At 53.7% G+C, this 18,813-nt stretch overlaps 1 protein-coding gene and 1 pseudogene across 1 annotated transcript in view; one reads left to right on the forward strand and one right to left on the reverse strand.

The window, feature by feature from the left end:
* LOC137466090 (zinc finger protein 850-like) overlaps window positions 1-18,813 on the reverse strand; it is a 164,207-nt gene that overhangs the window by 61,181 nt on the left and 84,213 nt on the right. The gene's annotated exons all lie outside the window — the stretch shown is intronic.
* Window positions 216-18,813, forward strand: part of LOC137466088 (zinc finger protein 135-like) — a 41,392-nt pseudogene continuing 22,794 nt past the window's right edge.

Raw genomic sequence — 18,813 nt, forward strand, 5'->3', positions numbered from 1 at the left:
TTTGCTGAATTATGAATTTTTTGGGGAGTTTTTGATCTGTGTCTTGAAGTTTGCAGGATTTGTGGGCTGAATCTTGGTGTTTTGGAGGTTCTTACATACAAAAACTTACCAATGACTTCTTGAGATGAACTTGGGCAGGGAGTAACCTCCAGTCCAAGTTGCTCTTCTCTTGTTTTTTCCCAAACCAGGATTTGTCATTACCAGGGTGTGGCTGGATGGAGGAGGAGGAAAAGCCCCTGAGATCCTGCAGGAGGAGGGGCTGCAAACCCAGCCCAGGGAGCTGCGGGAAGGAAAGAGCCCCCGTGAGCCAGGAAGGCGGCCGGAGATCCAGGCGGAGCTCAGAGCTGGTGGAGAAGCCTCATGGAAGGGAGAAGCCACACAAGTGCTTGGAGTGTGGGCAGGGCTTCAGCCAGAGCTCCAGCCTGATCCGGCACCAGAGGATCCACACTGGGGAACGGCCCTACGAGTGTGGGGAGTGTAGGAAGGGATTCAGCCGGAGCTCTCACCTGATCCGCCACCAGAGGATCCACACTGGGGAACGGCCCTACGAGTGTGGGGAGTGTGGGAAGAGATTCAGCCAGAGCTCCAACCTGATCCAGCACCAGGTGATCCATACCAGGGAGCTGCCATACACCTGCTTGGATTGTGGGATGAGCTTTGGGTGGAGCTCTGCCCTGAGAAGACACCAGCGCATCCATACTGGGGAGAGGCCCTACGAGTGTGGGAAGTGTGGGAAGAGCTTCAGAGAGAGCTCTGACCTGATCCAGCACCAGCTGATCCACACTGGGGAATGGCCCTACACCTGCTTGGAATGTGGGAAGAGCTTTGGGTGGAGCTGCAAACTGAGAAGACACCAGCGCATCCACACTGGGGAGAGGCCCTACGAGTGTCCCCAGTGTGGGAAGAGGTTTCACACCAGCTCCAATCTCCTCCTACATGAGCGGATTCACACAGAGGAGAGGCCCTTCCGCTGCCCTGACTGCGGGAAGGGCTTCAACCAAAACACCAACCTCTCTGTGCACCGGCGCATCCACACCGGGGAGAGGCCCTACGAGTGTGGGGAGTGTGGGAAGAGCTTCTCACAGAGCTCAAACTTGACCAGACACCAACGGTGGCACCAGTAAGGGAAGCACTGGGAATGCCCCGAGTGAGGGAAGAGCTTGGAGTGAGGGAAGAGCTTGGAGTGAGGGAAGAGAGTGAGGGATGTGTAGAACAATTTCTGAGAGAAAGAGGTCACGATCTGGATGTTCATGATTTATATGGTTGGAATGAAGGTTGACCTACCCCAGCCTAGGCCTCAGATGTGGGCCACAGAGGCCTTGAAGCCTGTGGCGCAGTTAAGAATAAGTTTGTGGCGCAGTCAGAAATTATGTTAAGGTATAATACAATGTACTGAGCTATCTAGGTGTGAATTTGTATAGGTCTGCAGTGTGAAACTTTAGTCACCTTAAGAGAGGAACAAACAATGTTTGCTTGCCAATGAGACTGTGCTCATGATTGTAAACTATCTGGAAGTGTATAAAAACTACTGTCTGTAAACAATAAAGGGAGAACGTAGGATTAACCACATTGGTTGGGATCTGCGTTTGTTCCTGTCCAGCCACCCTTTTATAATTGGTCCCTGTTTCAGAGTCCTCCACAGCTGAGGGACTGAGATTCTGATGGTAGGCTCCTGGGCCTCCACAGCAGTGCATCTTCCTTTTCCTTGTTTTCATTGCAGCGTCATTCTCCTCCACCCAGATGAAACTGAGGATTGGCAATGGCTTGCAAGAAAGCAAGGGGTGAGTACCTTGGGTTTGGTGAGAAATGAGCCTCATGCTTTAGAATTTTTAAAACTTTAAGAAGGCATAATTAGAGACAAATCAATAACAGTGGTGGGTGTTTGGCAATGGCCAGAGGCACACTGGTTAGCCATAGCAACTCTTCTTATCTATTTTTTCCATTGTATTGGAACATATTGATAAAGATTGTACACATTGAAAGATTTCTTTGAACTCGTTTACTTGTTCCAGGAACTCTTTAAGTTGGTTTGAGCCCCAAGCCGCCTTCTAGAGTACGTGCAGGAATCGTTGATTGTTGTTCTGAGGGTTGTGTGTCACTTCCTCACAACAGCCCCCTGATCCCTGGTTTCAGGTGTGAGTCTGCAGGTCCCAAGTTGGGCAACTCCCTGGGGGCTCCCCTGGCAGGGGAGACCCTCCTGGAGCAGTTCTGTGTCAGGAAGGAGAGATGCATTGGACTTTTTTGGTCTTCAGCTTCTGTTTATTGTTTCCTTATCAAAACTTCATCACACTGTCTGCACCAGACTCTGCGTGCAGGAAAAACAGCACAAAAATGACCAACAATCTCTTGTTACAAGGCCTTTTGAGTCTAATCAAAAACTAAGCTACCCAATTAAGTAGGAACACCTAAATTATTTTCCTTTCTAACCCAATAACTGAGCCCTAAAGACCCGGATTTTTCATGTGGATTTTTCTACCCAATTACAAGATACCAGCTAAAGGCAAGAAGAAAGAGGAAGAAGAAAGAAGAAGGGAACTCAAGACGACACCCTATATCCTCCATCTTGAACCCATCTATAACATACTAAAAATCCTAAAACCTAAATGTCTCACCCATGTGACATACTCCACTACTCTCTACAATCTCTACAATCTCTTTCACACTTTTGTGGTTTCTAGTTTACCTTGAGGCTTTGGAAGTTTTCTCCATGAACGAGGGTCAAAGTCAGTGCTCCCCTGGGGGTCAGGACACCCCAGAGCAGACAGAGAAATATTCCCAGTGCCCTGGGTTTCCACATCAGCAGGCGACAGTTATTGACAGTCGAAGGGTCAGCGGCAGGGGTCCTCATCACACCCGTTCCTTAAATGTTATCTGGCCATGCAGACGGTTTTAGCTACTTCCACAAGTACTTTAAATCAACATTAGCTGTTTCACAAATATCTCTGAGTTATTCTTGTCAGTTAGTTACAAAAATAAAAGCATTAGTTATTATTTCACAACTGCAGCTACTTCTGCAAAAGTTAACATTCTAATGCACAACACGTAGCATCCACTTCAGTATTTTGCAAAAGCCAAAACTATAATGTATGTTTTTCATGCTGTCCACAAACTAAAATATCATCCATGAATGATGTTCTGAGGATTTGAGCGACACAGGGGCCAGGGCACTGGCCACAAAATGCTGACAAATTGTACGACAGCAAAAGTAGTTAAAAGTCATTACAAACTGTACTGTATCAAAATCGTTGTGGTTAAGAATAAGTTGCAGAAGTCAAGACAAAAAAGCAAAAGCCACCAACTACATAGTTCTTTATAACAAACCCAGGGCAGGTTTTTCCCTTGCATGGAGCACTTGGGCCTTCCCTGGGCCCCTTCTGCCCTCTTGCAGAGCCGGTGGCATTTTCCACCACCCACAGTTTGTAACCAAGAGTCGGGTGCAGCCGAGAAGGCTCCAAGCGCCTCCTTCCAGGCTGACTCTGCAGATGCCGAGGCTGCTCTGGGCTCTGCCAGGGCTCTGCTGGGACTCAGCTCTGGGCGAGGCTGGGCCCGTTCTCCCCTCACATTGCTCCGGGCAGCAGAGTCACACAGGGAGAAGGAAGGGACACGTCAAGGGAGTTGAGGTTTAAGAGAGTTTTTATTCAAAAACTGCCATAACAAACAGGCTGTCATAAGAACTGTAATAAACAGGCTGTCCTAACTACCTTAACCAACTAGCACTGCTAACTACCATAACTAACTAGCACTGCTAACTACCATAACTAACTGGCACTGCTAACTACCAAAACTAACTAGTTGTCCTAACTAACTACTGTGACTAGAAGCTGTCCTCCAGTCCTTCATCTCCTCCGCTGCTGCCTCAGTTGCTTTGCTGCGGTGATCAGAGGGGTCAGGCTGGAGAGAGGCTTGGCTGATGATAAAAATGGGTGCTGCCCAAAGGAGAAAAAAGAAAGAAATGAACCGTTACTTTCCAGAGTCAACTTCCTCACAGGCTCTGTTGCAACAGGACAAAGGGAAATGGTCTGAAACTCAGGAGAGGGAAGCAGGCTCAGATTAAGTCTGAGGCTGAATTTTTTTAGCAGGAGTGTGGGGAAGCACTGACAGAAGGTGCCCAGAGATGTGGGAGGTGCCTCCTCCCTGGAAACATCCAAGCTCAGGTCAGGCAGGGCTCTGAGCCACCTGACCTGCTTGAAGATGGCCCTGCTCGCTGTGGGGCCCCAGGTGCAGATGACCTCGAAAGGTCCCTGCCAAGCCAAACCAGGCAAGGATTCTGCTTGCTTTGCGTGTGGAAAGCAGCGAGACCGGAGACCATCGGAGGGGCCCCACAAGAAAAGCCCTCCCTGGCGCTGCTGCTTCCCCTGCAGCCGCTTGGCATTCACCTGCAGCAGCTCCTGGGCAGACCAGCGCCGCTCCTCGTCCGGCTCCAGGCTGCACTCGAGGAAGTCCCGCAGCAGAGCCGACAGGCGCCTGGGCTCCTGCAGCTGCGGGGTCCCGTTCTGCCGGATCAGAGCGCGAGCCTGCAGGAAAAGCAAACTCAGCGCTCTGCCAGCTTCCTTCCCACCCACAAGTGCTCACATCGACCCCGGCTTCCCAGCCCCAGCTCCAGGGGCACTTTCCTCCCTGGCCGAGAGGCTGCTCACAGCTCATTTTACTATGCCAACCAAAAAACCCTAACCCTGGTGCTGCCGCAGCCATTGTAAAGAGCTGGTGCACTTGCTTCACATTTTCAGGTCATCCTCACAGCCAGAAGAACTGAAACAACGTAAATCCCAAAGCAAATTGTGTCTGGAGACTGCAGAATATGTGCCTGTGTTGAGGCTCCAGTCCTCTGGGAATTCCCTTCCCCATGTGCAGAAACCTCCAGCTGCTGCTCCCAGTGCAGGGTCACCCTGTGCTCACAGGCCTCTGCAACCACGGGAGAATTGGCCTCTTACCATGGCCCTCGTTTCCTTGAAGTAAGGAGGTTCTCCTTCCACCATCTCGATGGTCACAATTCCAAAGGACCAGATGTCCACCTTGGGGCCGTAAGGAGAACTGGTGACAACTTCTGGGGCCATCCAGTGAGCAGTGCCCACCATGGAGCTGCGCTGGTCCTGCTCAGGGCTGAGCTGAGCACTGAGGCCAAAATCAGCTGAGGACAGAAACAAACACTGTCAAAGGCAGCTGGAATGAGGAAACCAAGCACAAAGACTCCCCGCTCTCCGTCTGAGAATGCAGCAGTGAAGTCAGCTAGAAAAGTCCTCAGGGCTGTAGCCAAGGAAAGATGGGACTGAACTGGACCCTTAAAGAAACCCTCAGCTTTCGTGCAGTTGCTGTTACTGATTCCCTTGCAGCTTTAGATTCCAACTCCTGCCCCTCTGGGAGGGCCATTGCCAGAGCAAAGGCACCCCTGACAGCCTGCTCCTCTCCTGAGCTCTCTGCAGGGGCAGCCGCTCTCAGCTGGCAGCAGGGGCCGGGCAGTGCCCCCAGCAGCCCTTGTGGGGCTCTGGCCGTCACTGGGAAGCAGCCCCACAGCCGCACCCCGGGAGCGCTGTGCCTGGCCAGGAACACCCACCCAGCTTGACAGAGCCATCCATTCCCAGAAGGATGTTGGAGCTCTTCAGATCTCTGTGGATCACCCGGTTCGAATGGAGGAAATGCAGGCCCTGCAGACACTGAGAGAGAACAAGAAACACGAGGGTAAAAACCAATGGCCGGAATATATCACACAAGAAAGGACAGTTTAGAATTCTGCCAGCAGCGACTTTGCTGTGACAGGCCAGGAGTGCAGTGCAGACAAGCTCCAGGCAAACGGTTCAAGGCAAAGCTGAGAACAGCACATCAAATCCAAAACAGACAGAGAGTGCCACAACAGCAGGAAAGAGAACAAGAACAGAGTGGAAGAGCAGTGCTGCTGGCAGGCCGTTCACTGCAGGGGCTCTTTCTTCTCCAGCTCATAAAAACAACAGAGAAACAAAGCCCTGAGCATGGAGCCACGCCTGCTCTCACACCCTCTTGGGAAGGACCATCGTGTCCAAGGCATGGCAGTCACAGGCAGGATCCCTCACCTCCCGACTGACAGCTGCCATCTCTCCTTCAGCCATGCGTGTCTGTCTGACAACGTCCTGCAAAGTTCCTCCATCCATGTATTCCATCACCAGCCAGAGATCTCCATCCACAAGGAAGCTGGAAGAGGAAAGCAGTGGCATGGAGACCAATGTGCAGTGCTCAATTCCCCCATGGAAAAGCCTGGAGTGGAGTTTTGTTGCCAGGTCACTTGTCAATGAGGACAGAATCCGATGGAGAGACATTCCTGCCAGGCTGCACAGCCCTTGGGATCTGCACAGTCTAAAGGAGGAGACCCCTGTGAGAAAGGAGAGGCCTGAGATGGCAAGCAGGTGAAAAATGCAGTTTAGCAAAGGCCCAGATCAATGTGGAACCACAACACTGGCCCCCAGCTGGTTCAGCTTCTGAACTCATCAGTTCCACCCTTCCCTGCAGAACAAGGCAACACAGCTCCCAGGGTTATCCAGGGGAGGAGGCCGGGCAGCACTTGGGACAAAAGGGGTCAGAAAACCTTTCAGAAAGTCCCTTCAGAAACAGGCAAGGCCAGTGACAAATGGGCAAACGAGGCATTTCTGGGAACAAGAACCTGGTCTTCCTGGCATCTGCAGCAGTGGGAAAGGGCTGGGAAGAAGAAGCCAAGGGAAATACTTTCTGCTGTGGTTGACCAGCACTTGTTGTAAGACACAGAAAACAGGGTCAGCTTGAAGGAAAAACCAAACCAAAGCAACAAAAGCACATGGAGGGAGCGAACTGCCAGGCTGCTGTTTTGGGAAGAATCTGCTGGGTCAGGCATTTTCAAAACAGGCTACAGACTACGGATGCCAGGAAAGGTTAAGGCAGGGCCTGGGCACGGGATAAGGCCTGAAGCACTCACCTGTCCAAGGAGCTGACAATGTTGGGGTTCTTCTTGTCCTTCAGGAGCAGGAGCTCATTCACAGCTCGTTCCCTGTTCTGCCCTCTCAGACTCATTTTCTTTATGGCCACCTGAAGGGACATTGCAGACCTTTAACTGGAGGAGTCTGTGGCAGGAGGCCGCAGCAAACACGGAGCGAGTCTTTTTGGGGCGACGGAGCCGGGCTGTGCCCAACTGCCTTGGGATGGGACACCAGAGCTCAGCAAGTGCCATTCCCACAGCCCATTGCTCTGCTCGCTGGGGGCTGCTTACAGGACACATGGCCAGAGACATTTGGCCTTGCAGGCTCTGCAGAAATGGCCCCTCAGCTGTCAGCCTCCAAGCTCTAACCACATTCTCTGCACCTACAGTCTTCTCAAATGGCCTCAACACTCTCATTATTGTTCAAAAACATATTGCAAGCAGGGGGTAATTCTAGTTCTGTGCAAACAGAGCAAAACAGCTGGGAACCCTTTAGCTGTTCTATGGGATTTGGTCATGATTTCAGATGCAACTGCTCTGGTTGGGGTTGCACAACAAACCAAACACACACATCCATTGCCCTCCTTGCATTCCTGTGGGCACTTCAGAAGGACCAAGTCTGTCCCAGCTGTGCTCTGCAGGCTGACACGGCTCTGCCTGCAGAGGAGCAGCCTGTGCAGGAAAGCTCTGCTGGCCCCCAAAGCTGCAGCCACAGCTCCCAGCAGAGGGGAGAGCCCTGGAGAGCTGCCAGACGTGCTGGGCGTGTTGACACTGACCTCTCCTCCAGTGGCCCTGTCGAGTCCTTTCGAAACGGTTCCAAAAGCCCTGGAGACAAAACAGCAGAGAAGAAAGAAGCAGCGCTTTAGATAGACCCTGGCAGTGAAAGCCAGCCCAGACAGGAGATCTCTGCTGCCTGCAGCGTTCACAAACACCTGGGGGCATCGACCCTTCCAACAACAGCGCAGCAGCCACCAGCCCTCTGCCATGCAAGGTGTGCCAGAGAAAACTGAGACCCGACACCAAGGAATTGGGCTGGAGCAAATCCCAAATGTCCACGCTGCACTGCTTTAGTTCAAAACCTGAAGTGAGCAATGGGTGTCTAAAGAACTGGAAAAGAATGCATTCCATCCTTTCCCATTTCCTGCCTAAGACCTGCAGGATCCACAAGGGCCCTGCCATCAGGCAGGTGATGCATTTTCCCCAGAGTGCATCAGCTCTGTGTCTGTTACTGAATGTCTGGGCTCTACTACCTGTGCTAGAATAGAGCACTTATTAGTTCAGCTCTGGTTTCTGTTTCTAAACCATTAGGTTGATAATCCTGACCGGAGGATATTTTTTGAACCAAAATATTTGAAAGAAATCTCCTTGGGAACTGTTTTCTGACAGTCACCAGATGGTGAGTGGCTCTTTTAAGCAATCCAATTCCAGGGACAGAAGATCTTCCAGGTCCTGCTCCTTGCTGCAGGCAGGACAGTGCCAGCCTCAGGGGCCTTTGACGGTGCCTTCGGAGCACAGGTATCAATTCTGATCAGGACTGAGGGACAGCAGGATGGCACCCCCGTGTCTGGAGGTGTTTGGAGCTCTCCTGACTTCTCACTTGATCCTGCACCAGCACAACACCTGGGCCTGCTTGTGCAGAAGTAACTGCCGTGCACTTACCCTTGGCCAATCTGCTCCACTTCCAGGTATTTCTCGGCAGGCTCCGCCAGGCTCACGGTGTTCCCTGAAAGAAACCACGTGGAAGACGCTCCCTCCCACAGCGAGACCCCGCCTTGCAGCAGAGCCAGAATGCAGCCCCCCTCCCTGGGGCCGTCAGCCCCTTGGTCTCAGCTGGGGAAGGACAAGAAATGACCCTGGCACATTCAGCTGCAGAGCAGCACTGGGTGCAGCTGATGCCGAGACACACACACAGCACCCTGCTCTGGCACACAGGAACAGAGCAGACGTACTCAGCTGCATCAGGCACCACTCCCCTCTCCCCTCTGGCTGCAGGGCTGTGCTGCTGTCAGAATGTTCAGCCCAGGATCCCACAGCCGAGGGAGGTTCAGTGTCCTCTTCCCAAGCACAGGGAGCTTCTCCGTCCTCTTCCCAAAACGCTGCAGGTTCGCCATAATCTTTCGAAGCCCGGGGATGTTCACTGTCTGCTTCCCATGCTGGGAGAAGTTCACCCTCCTCTTCCCAAGACACAGGATGTCCTCTGTCCTCCTCGCACACCAGGAGATGTCCACTGTCCTTGTCCCACGTCGCAGGAGCCTCGCTGTTGTGTTCCCACAGCGCGGGATGTTCACCCTCGTCTCCCAGAGCAGCGGGAAGTTCACTGTCATCTCCCGGCACTGAGGGACGTTCACCATCGTCCCCCGGAACAGCGGGAAGCTCACTGCTGCCTTCCTCCTCTTTGGCCTCCTCTTTGGAAGCAGAGGGAGCCAGAGGAGGTGCTGGTGCTGCTTTTGTGCCCTGTGGACAGACGGCAGCGTGAGGGACGGGAAGTTCTGTCTCAGTTATCACCTTATTTACCCTCAGCTGCACATCCAGCTGCACTAAGCAGAAATTGGGTTTGGAGCTGTTCAAACTAACAATGGGCTAAAGTTGACAGTGCCCCTTATTGTTGGGAATTCCATATTCCACCATGGCTAGAGCCAGCAATCAATGCTCTGCCTGCAAAACCAGACCTGCAGCTCTTCAAAAGCTCTTCAGCAGAAAAGGAGAAAACTCCCAGGGATCCCTTTGCTGCTGCAAGGACACTGACAGGAACTTTCCTTCAGCCTCCCAGGCTGGCACTCGGCTGCCACATGCCGAGCTCACAACTTGCTGCACAATTCCAAACACCACAGGTTCCTTTCCCACTCACCGAAGGAGGAGCTGCTCGGGATCCACTCATGAGGTGCCCTGCAACGGGAGAGGGAACATGAACCAGATGCTGTCAGGAAAAAAACTGCCTGTGGTGGGAAATGCCCCGGAGCAAGGCAACCCCGAGAGAGCATTTTGCTTTCACAGCGTCCCTCCAGGAGCCACAGTCCCTTCCCACAGCAAGAGAACAGCACAAAATACTGGGCTGGGTCAGCTCTTGGCTGGACAGGCAGTTCCAGGCTCTGCTGCCACAGACTCCCCGCTTGAGGGAACAGAACCCCCCAGGGCTCATTGCAAATGCTGCGCACGCCCCGCTGGCTGCAGACACCCCCTTTTCCAGCTGCAGCTGCTGCCAGGAGCTCTCCCAAAGCAATGGTGTCTTCATGGCAATTTGGTTACAAAGTCAGCTCAGGCCCAGAGGAAGAACAGCAAGCACACAGCAAGCCCAAAGCCACAGCACCGAGGGAAAACCTCGACTTACGTGCCAAGTGGGTTAAAAAATACCCCGCATACGCCACAGAGTACAGCGTGCAAACTGCAGCAGCCACGTGCTGGATCATTTTGGCTGCGCTGCACACGTCTGCAGACTGTAGCCCTGCAAGCACAGAAGGACACCCGTCAGGGCTGGGCTGGCTGCTGAGAATGCCTCGGGCAGGAGGATCCTCCGGCAACGAGCAGTGCCCAGAGCCACTCTGGACACTGAGGCCTCCGTGTGCCACAGCAACGGGAACACCCCGGGGACGTGGCAGTGCTCCTGTGACATCACAGCAGCAGCTCACGCAGAAACCGCCTGCAAGGTTCTCCTGTGTCACAAAGGAGCACAAAGAACCCTCCCAGGGCACAGCCTGTTGCCCAAAGGATCCAGGAGGAACTTTGAAAAGGCAGCAAACAAGGACACCCCATAGCCCAGTGTCACGATCCGCTTATTGCGGGGTGTCGTTATGGTTCTTTTCACCGATCCCAAAAGTCCAAAAGGCAAACAACAAGGGACTATCAGTTAATCACAACAAATGCACCTTTATTAGGGGCCAAAACAGTAAATGCGATAGTGGGGATCAGAAAGGAGATAATAGAGAGGGAGAGAGAAGCGGGTGATGGGAATAGCTACCAACATAGGCGAGATCCTCAGTGGTCCAGACGATGGGGATCCGTCTGTCGTGTTGGGGGAGTCTCTGAAGTTCTGGTCGACTCGGGGGGGTCCAGTTATAGTCCACAGAGGAAAGAGGGGGGAACAAGTGTAACAATGAAAGTCCATTGTAATCGCCACGAGGGAACAGGTGAGTCCACAGAAACCACCAAAGCAAGGTGAATACAATAAAGAATAAGTCCATTGAAATTACTGAAGGGAAACAGGTCATGTCATTAGTGGTCAGACCACCAAATTCCCCTCCTCCCTATAGTAGGGGTCTCAGTCTCAGTCCTTGGGAGGAGGGTTCTCATTCTTTATTTGTCACAGTGGTAACGAGGCAGATGAGGGGTCTTCAATGAAGGACCACGGGAGTCCCCCCAAAAGTTCCTTGGGCTTAAGAACGGAGATTAGAAGCAGGCCGCGCATCAGGCTGTCCCGTGCTGGGTCCATGTCAGGTCTTTGCCAAGTCCTTGCCAACTCCTTGCCAAGTTCTTGCCAGGCCTTGTTCGGAACAGCTAGCATGATGGTTCAGTGGTTCCACCTGCACCGTGTCCTGTTCTAAGTCGGAACTGCAGTGGGGGAAGGGATTCTTTCTCGTGGCAATCGGAAGGCAGAATGGAGAACAAGGGGCTTCAGACGGGCTCTTACAAGCACCAGCCCCAGAGCGGCCGCGCTGTGCTGGCAGCACCAGTCCGGAGCAGCGCGGGCTCAGCAGCGCTGCACGCTCTCATTGGCTCCGAGCACTTTTGGGCACCGATTGTCGAGGCTCTGCCACACAACCGATGGCTCATCGACTCCTCCAGCAGGATCTCCAGGGCTTTTCCTCCTCCTCCATCCAGCCACACCCTGGGAATGACAAATCCTGCTTTGGGGAAAACCAAGGTGGGAGCGCCTTGGAGTAGAGGCTCCTCACTGCCCAAGTCCATCCCTAGAACTCAGCAGGAGTCTTGTGTCCATGGAAATCTCCACTATATCAAGGTTCAGCCCAAAACAACTCTACCAGGAGTTCCCGATCTTTGATCTCGCCACTTTTGGGGTGCCAGACGTTTCCTTTCCCTGGGATGATGGGGGTCCAATGGCTCCAGGGGTTCCCCCTTCTCTGGCGTCCTGCTTAGGGATGATCCAGGGGCTGTTGGGGGTCCATGGGGTCCCTTCTCCCCTGATGCTCTACTTTGAGATCCCAGGGGTCCCTCCTCTCCAGGCTCCCCCCCTTTCCAGCCAGCCAGGGGTCCCCCAGCTCCAGGATTGCCCCTCTCTGCTCCCCCCACTCTGGGGGTCCCAGGTATTCCTCTCCTCAGCTCCCCCGGGGGTCCCCAGGACCAACGTCCTCCCCCTGGTGACCCTGGGCAATAGTCACATGGACTCCCAAAGATCCCCCCAAGGGTCTCAGCTTTGGGGTCCTGCAAGATCCAAACCTACACACACACACAGAGAGAAAAAAAAACTCCCAGGGTTTATTTGGGCCTCCCAGACGATATTTGGGGCTCAATTCCACAAACTGCAAGCTCCAAACACACCCCAATAAAAAAACCCTCTCAGGGACCCCCCGATAGATTTGGGACAAGCTCCCCCTCCCCTCTCACCTGCAGGATGAGCTGGGGGCGATGGTCCCAGGGCCAAGGGTGCTGCGGCCACAGGGGGCACTGGAACCTCCTGTTTCTCCTCCTTTTCCTGCTCCTGCTCCTCCTCTTCCTGCTCCTCCTTTTCCTCTCTCCCTCCTCCTCCTCCTTTCTCATCCCACCTCCTGCCCAGTTCCTGCCTTCTCTATGTTTAGAGTGGAGAACCTTGTTTGTTTTTAGAACGAGAACAAAGATCCCAGATGGAACACGGCTTGCTGGTTTTAGCCAGAAGTGTCAGTGACTAAAGGTCATGTTTCCTCTGCTTTGGTGCCGTCCTTGTTCCTCCTCAGTGTTCAGGCTGGGCTATGGGGTGTCCTTGTTTGCTGCATTTTCAGAGTTCCTCCTGGATCCTTTGGGCAACAGGCTGTGCCCTGGGAGGGTTCTTTGTGCTCCTTTGTGACACAGGAGAACCTTGCAGGCGGTTTCTGCGTGAGCTGCTGCTGTGATGTCACAGGAGCACTGCCACGTCCCCGGGGTGTTCCCGTTGCTGTGGCACACGGAGGCCTCAGTGTCCAGAGTGGCTCTGGGCACTGCTCGTTGCCGGAGGATCCTCCTGCCCGAGGCATTCTCAGCAGCCAGCCCAGCCCTGACGGGTGTCCTTCTGTGCTTGCAGGGCTACAGTCTGCAGACGTGTGCAGCGCAGCCAAAATGATCCAGCACGTGGCTGCTGCAGTTTGCACGCTGTACTCTGTGGCGTATGCGGGGTATTTTTTGACCCACTTGGCACGTAAGTCGAGGTTTTCCCTCGGTGCTGTGGCTTTGGGCTTGCTGTGTGCTTGCTGTTCTTCCTCTGGGCCTGAGCTGACTTTGTAACCAAATTGCCATGAAGACACCATTGCTTTGGGAGAGCTCCTGGCAGCAGCTGCAGCTGGAAAAGGGGGTGTCTGCAGCCAGCGGGGCGTGCACAGCATTTGCAATGAGCCCTGGGGGGTTCTGTTCCCTCAAGCGGGGAGTCTGTGGCAGCAGAGCCTGGAACTGCCTGTCCAGCCAAGAGCTGACCCAGCCCAGTATTTTGTGCTGTTCTCTTGCTGTGTGAAGGGACTGTGGCTCCTGGAGGGACGCTGTGAAAGCAAAATGCTCTCTCGGGGTTGCCTTGCTCCGGGGCATTTCCCACCACAGGCAGTTTTTTTCCTGACAGCATCTGGTTCATGTTCCCTCTCCCGTTGCAGGGCACCTCATGAGTGGATCCCGAGCAGCTCCTCCTTCGGTGAGTGGGAAAGGAACCTTTGGTGTTTGGAATTGTGCAGCAAGTTGTGAGCTCGGCATGTGGCAGCCGAGTGCCAGCCTGGGAGGCTGAAGGAAAGTTCCTGTCAGTGTCCTTGCAGCAGCAAAGGGATCCCTGGGAGTTTTCTCCTTTTCCGCTGAAGAGCTTTTGAAGAGCTGCAGGTCTGGTTTTGCAGGCAGAGCATTGATTGCTGGCTCTAGCCATGGTGGAATATGGAATTCCCAACAATAAGGGGCACTGTCAACTTTAGCCCATTGTTAGTTTGAACAGCTCCAAACCCAATTTCTGCTTAGTGCAGCTGGATGTGCAGCTGAGGGTAAATAAGGTGATAACTGAGACAGAACTTCCCGTCCCTCACGCTGCCGTCTGTCCACAGGGCACAAAAGCAGCACCAGCACCTCCTCTGGCTCCCTCTGCTTCCAAAGAGGAGGCCAAAGGGAAGGAAGGCAGCAGTGAGCTTCCTGCGGTTCCAGGGGACCATGGTGAACGTCCGTCAGTGCCGGGAGATGACAGTGAACTTCCCACTGCTCTGGGAGACGAGGGTGAACATCCCGCGCTGTGGGAACACAACGGCGAGGCTCCTGCGGTGTGGGACAACGACAGTGCACATCTCCCGGCATGGGACGAGGACAGAGGACATCTTGTGGCTTGGGAAGAGGAGGGTGAACTTCTCCCAGCATGGGAAGTGGACAGTGAACGTCACCTGGCTTGGAAAGATGGCAAACCTGCAGCGTTTTGGGAAGACGACGGAGAACCTGCAGCGTTTTGGGAAGAGGACGGAGAAGCTCCCTGTGCTTGGGAAGAGGACACTGAACCTCCCTCGGCTGTGGGATCCTGGGCTGAACATTCTGACAGCAACACAGCCCTGCAGCCAGAGAGGAGAGGGGAGTGGTGCCTGATGCAGCTGAGTACGTCTGCTCTGTTCCTGTGTGCCAGAGCAGGGTGCTGTGTGTGTGTCTCGGCATCAGCTGCACCCAGTGCTGCTCTGCAGCTGAATGTGCCAGGGTCATTTCTTGTCCTTCCCCAGCTGAGACCAAGGGGCTGACGGCCCCAGGGAGGGGGGCTGCATTCTGGCTCTGCTGCAAGGCGGGGTCTCGCTGTGGGAGGGAGCGTCTTCCACGTGGTTTCTTTCAGGGAACACCGTGAGCCTGGCGGAGCCTGCCGAGAAATACCTGGAAGTGGAGCAGATTGGCCAAGGGTAAGTGCACGGCAGTTACTTCTGCACAAGCAGGCCCAGGTGTTGTGCTGGTGCAGGATCAAGTGAGAAGTCAGGAGAGCTCCAAACACCTCCAGACACTGGGGCGCCATCCTGCTGTCCCTCAGTCCTGATCAGAATTGATACCTGTGCTCCGAAGGCACCGTCAAAGGCCCCTGAGGCTGGCAGTGTCCTGCCTGCAGCAAGGAGCAGGACCTGGAAGATCTTCTGTCCCTGGAATTGGATTGCTTAAAAGAGCCACTCACCATCTGGTGACTGTCAGAAAACAGTTCCCAAGGAGATTTCTTTCAAATATTTTGCTTCAAAAAATATCCTTGGGTCAGGATTATCAACCTAATGGTTTAGAAACAGAAACCAGAGCTGAACTAATAAGTGCTCTATTCTAGCACAGGTAGTAGAGCCCAGACATTCAGTAACAGACACAGAGCTGATGCACTCTGGGGGAAAATGCATCACCTGCCTTATGGCAGGGCCCTTGTGGATCCTGCAGGTCTTAGGCAGAAAATGGAAAAGGATGGAATGCATTCTTTTCCAGTTCTTTAGACACCCATTGCTCACTTCAGGTTTTGAACTAAAGCAGTGCAGCGTGGACATTTGGGATTTGCTCCAGCCCAATTCCTTGGTGTCGGGTCTCAGTTTTCTCTGGCACACCTTGCGTGGCAGAGGGCTGGTGGCTGCTGCGCTGTTGTTGGAAGGGTCGATGCCCCCAGGTGTTTGTGAACGCTGCAGGCAGCAGAGATCTCCTGTCTGGGCTGGCTTTCACTGCCAGGGTCTATCTAAAGCGCTGCTTCTTTCTTCTCTGCTGTTTTGTCTCCAGGGCTTTCGGAACCGTTTCTAAAGGACTCGACAGGGCCACTGGAGGAGAGGTCAGTGTCAACACGCCCAGCACGTCTGGCAGCTCTCCAGGGCTCTCCCCTCTGCTGGGAGCTGTGGCTGCAGCTTTGGGGGCCAGCAGAGCTTTCCTGCACAGGCTGCTCCTCTGCAGGCAGAGCCGTGTCAGCCTGCAGAGCACAGCTGGGACAGACTTGGTCCTTCTGAAGTGCCCACAGGAATGCAAGGAGGGCAATGGATGTGTGTGTTTGGTTTGTTGTGCAACCCCAACCAGAGCAGTTGCATCTGAAATCATGACCAAATCCCATAGAACTGCTAAAGGGTTCCCGGCTGTTTTGCTCTGTTTGCACAGAACCAGAATTACCCCCTGCTTGCAAAGTGTGTTTGAACAATAATGAGAGTGTTGAGGCCATTTGAGAAGACTGTAGGTGCAGAGAATGTGGTTAGAGCTTGGAGGCTGACAGCTGAGGGGCCATTTCTGCAGAGCCTGCAAGGCCAAATGTCTCTGGCCATGTGTCCTGTAAGCAGCCCCCAGCGAGCAGAGCAATGGGCTGTGGGAATGGCACTTGCTGAGCTCTGGTGTCCCATCCCAAGGCAGTTGGGCACAGCCCAGCTCCGTCGCCCCAAAAAGACTCGCTCCGTGTTTGCTGCGGCCTCCTGCCACAGACTCCTCCAGTGAAAGGTCTGCAATGTCCCTTCAGGTGGCCATAAAGAAAATGAGTCTGAGAGGGCAGAACAGGGAACAAGCTGTGAATGAGCTCCTGCTCCTGAAGGACAAGAAGAACCCCAACATTGTCAGCTCTTTGGACAGGTGAGTGCTTCAGGCCTTATCCCGTGCCCAGGCCCTGCCTTAACCTTTCCTGGCATCTGTAGTCTGTAGCCTGATTTGAAAATGCCTGACCCAGCCGTATCTTCCCAAAACAACAGCCTGGCAGTTCACTCCCTCCGTGTCCTTTTTTTGCTTTGGCTTGGTTTTCCCTTCAAGTTGACCCTGTTTTCTGTGTCTTACAACAAGTGCTGATAAACCACAGCAGAAATTATTTCCCTTGGCTTCTTCTTCCCAGCCCTTTCCCACTGCTGCAGATGCCAGGAAGAGCAGGTTCTTGTTCCCAGAAATGCCTCGTTTGCCCATTTGTCACTGGCCTTGCCTGTTTCTGAAGGGACTTTCTGAAAGGTTTTCTGACCCCTTTTGTCCCAAGTGCTGCCCGGCCTCCTCCCCTGGATAACCCTGGGAGCTGTGTTGCCTTGTTCTGCAGGGAAGGGTGGAACTGATGAGTTCAGAAGCTGAACCAGCTGGGGGCCAGTGTTGTGGTTCCACATTGATCTGGGCCTTTGCTAAACTGCATTTTTCACCTGCTTGCCATCTCAGGCCTCTCCTTTCTCACAGGGGTCTCCTCCTTTAGACTGTGCAGATCCCAAGGGCTGTGCAGCCTGGCAGGAATGTCTCTCCATCGGATTCTGTCCTCATTGACAAGTGACCTGGCAACAAAACTCCACTCCAGGCTCTTCCATGGGGGAATTGAGCACTGCACATTGGTCTCCATGCCACTGCTTTCCTCTTCCAGCTTCCTTGTCGATGGAGATCTCTGGCTGGTGATGGAATACATGGATGGAGGAACTTTGCAGGACGTTGTCAGACAGACACGCATGGCTGAAGGAGAGATGGCAGCTGTCAGTCGGGAGGTGAGGGATCCTGCCTGTGACTGCCATGCCTTGGACACGATGGTCCTTCCCAGCAGGGCGTGAGAGCAGGAGTGGCTCCATGCTCAGGGCTTTGTTTCTCTGTTGTTTTCATGAGCTGGAGAAGAAAGAGCCCCTGCAGTGAACGGCCTGCCAGCAGCACTGCACTTCTACTCTGTTCTTGTTCTCTTTCCTGCTGTTGTGGCAATCTCTGCCTGTTTTGGATTTGATGTGCTGTTCTCAGCTTAGCCTTGAACCGTTTGCCTGGAGCTTGTCTGCACTGCACTCCTGGCCTGTCAGAGCAAAGTCGCTGCTGGCAGAATTCTAAACTGTCCTTTCTTTTGTGATATATTCCGGCCATTGGTTTTTACCCTCGTGTTTCTTGTTCTCTCTCAGTGTCTGCAGGGCCTGCATTTCCTCCATTCGAACCGGGTGATCCACAGAGATCTGAAGAGCTCCAACATCCTTCTGGGCATGGACGGCTCTGTCAAGCTGGGTGGGTGTTCCTGGCCAGGCACGGCGCTCCCGGGGTGCGGCTGTGGGGCTGCTTCCCAGTGACGGCCAGAGCCCCACAAGGGCTGCTGGGGGCACTGCCCGGCCCCTGCTGCCAGCTGAGAGCGGCTGCCCCTGCAGAGAGCTCAGGAGAGGAGCAGGCTGTCAGGGGTGCCTTTGCTCTGGGAATGGCCCTCCCAGAGGGGCAGGAGTTGGAATCTAAAGCTGCAAGGGAATCAGTAAAAATGACTGCATGAAAGCTGAGGGTTTCTTTAAGGGTCCAGTTCAGTCCCATCTTTCCTTGGCTACAGCCCTGAGGACTTTTCCAGCTGACTTCACTGCTGCATTCTCAGACGGAGAGCGGGGAGTCTTTGTGCTTGTTTTCTCATTCCAGCTACCTTTGACAGTGTTTGTTTCTGTCCTCAGCTGATTTTGGCCTCAGCGCTCAGCTCAGCCCTGAGCAGGACCAGCGCAGCTCCATGGTGGGCACTGCTCACTGGATGGCCCCAGAAGTTGTCACCAGTTCTCCTTACGGCCCCAAGGTGGACATCTGGTCCTTCGGCATTGTGACCATCGAGATGGTGGAAGGAGAACCTCCTTACTTCAAGGAAACGAGGGCCATGGTAAGAGGCAAATTCTCCCGTGGTTGCAGAGGCCTGTGAGCACAGGGTGACCCTGCACTGGGAGCAGCAGCTGGAGGTTTCTGCACATGGGGAAGGGAATTCCCAGAGGACTCGAGCCTCAACACAGACACATATTCTGCAGTCTCCAGACAGAATTTGCTTTGGGATTTACGTTGTTTCAGTTCTTTTGGCTGTGAGGTTGACCTGAAAATGTGAAGCAAGTGCACCAGCTTTT

Source organism: Anomalospiza imberbis, unplaced genomic scaffold (assembly GCF_031753505.1).
Source record: "Anomalospiza imberbis isolate Cuckoo-Finch-1a 21T00152 unplaced genomic scaffold, ASM3175350v1 scaffold_136, whole genome shotgun sequence".
In the NCBI taxonomy this organism is placed as follows: Eukaryota; Metazoa; Chordata; class Aves; order Passeriformes; family Viduidae; genus Anomalospiza; species Anomalospiza imberbis.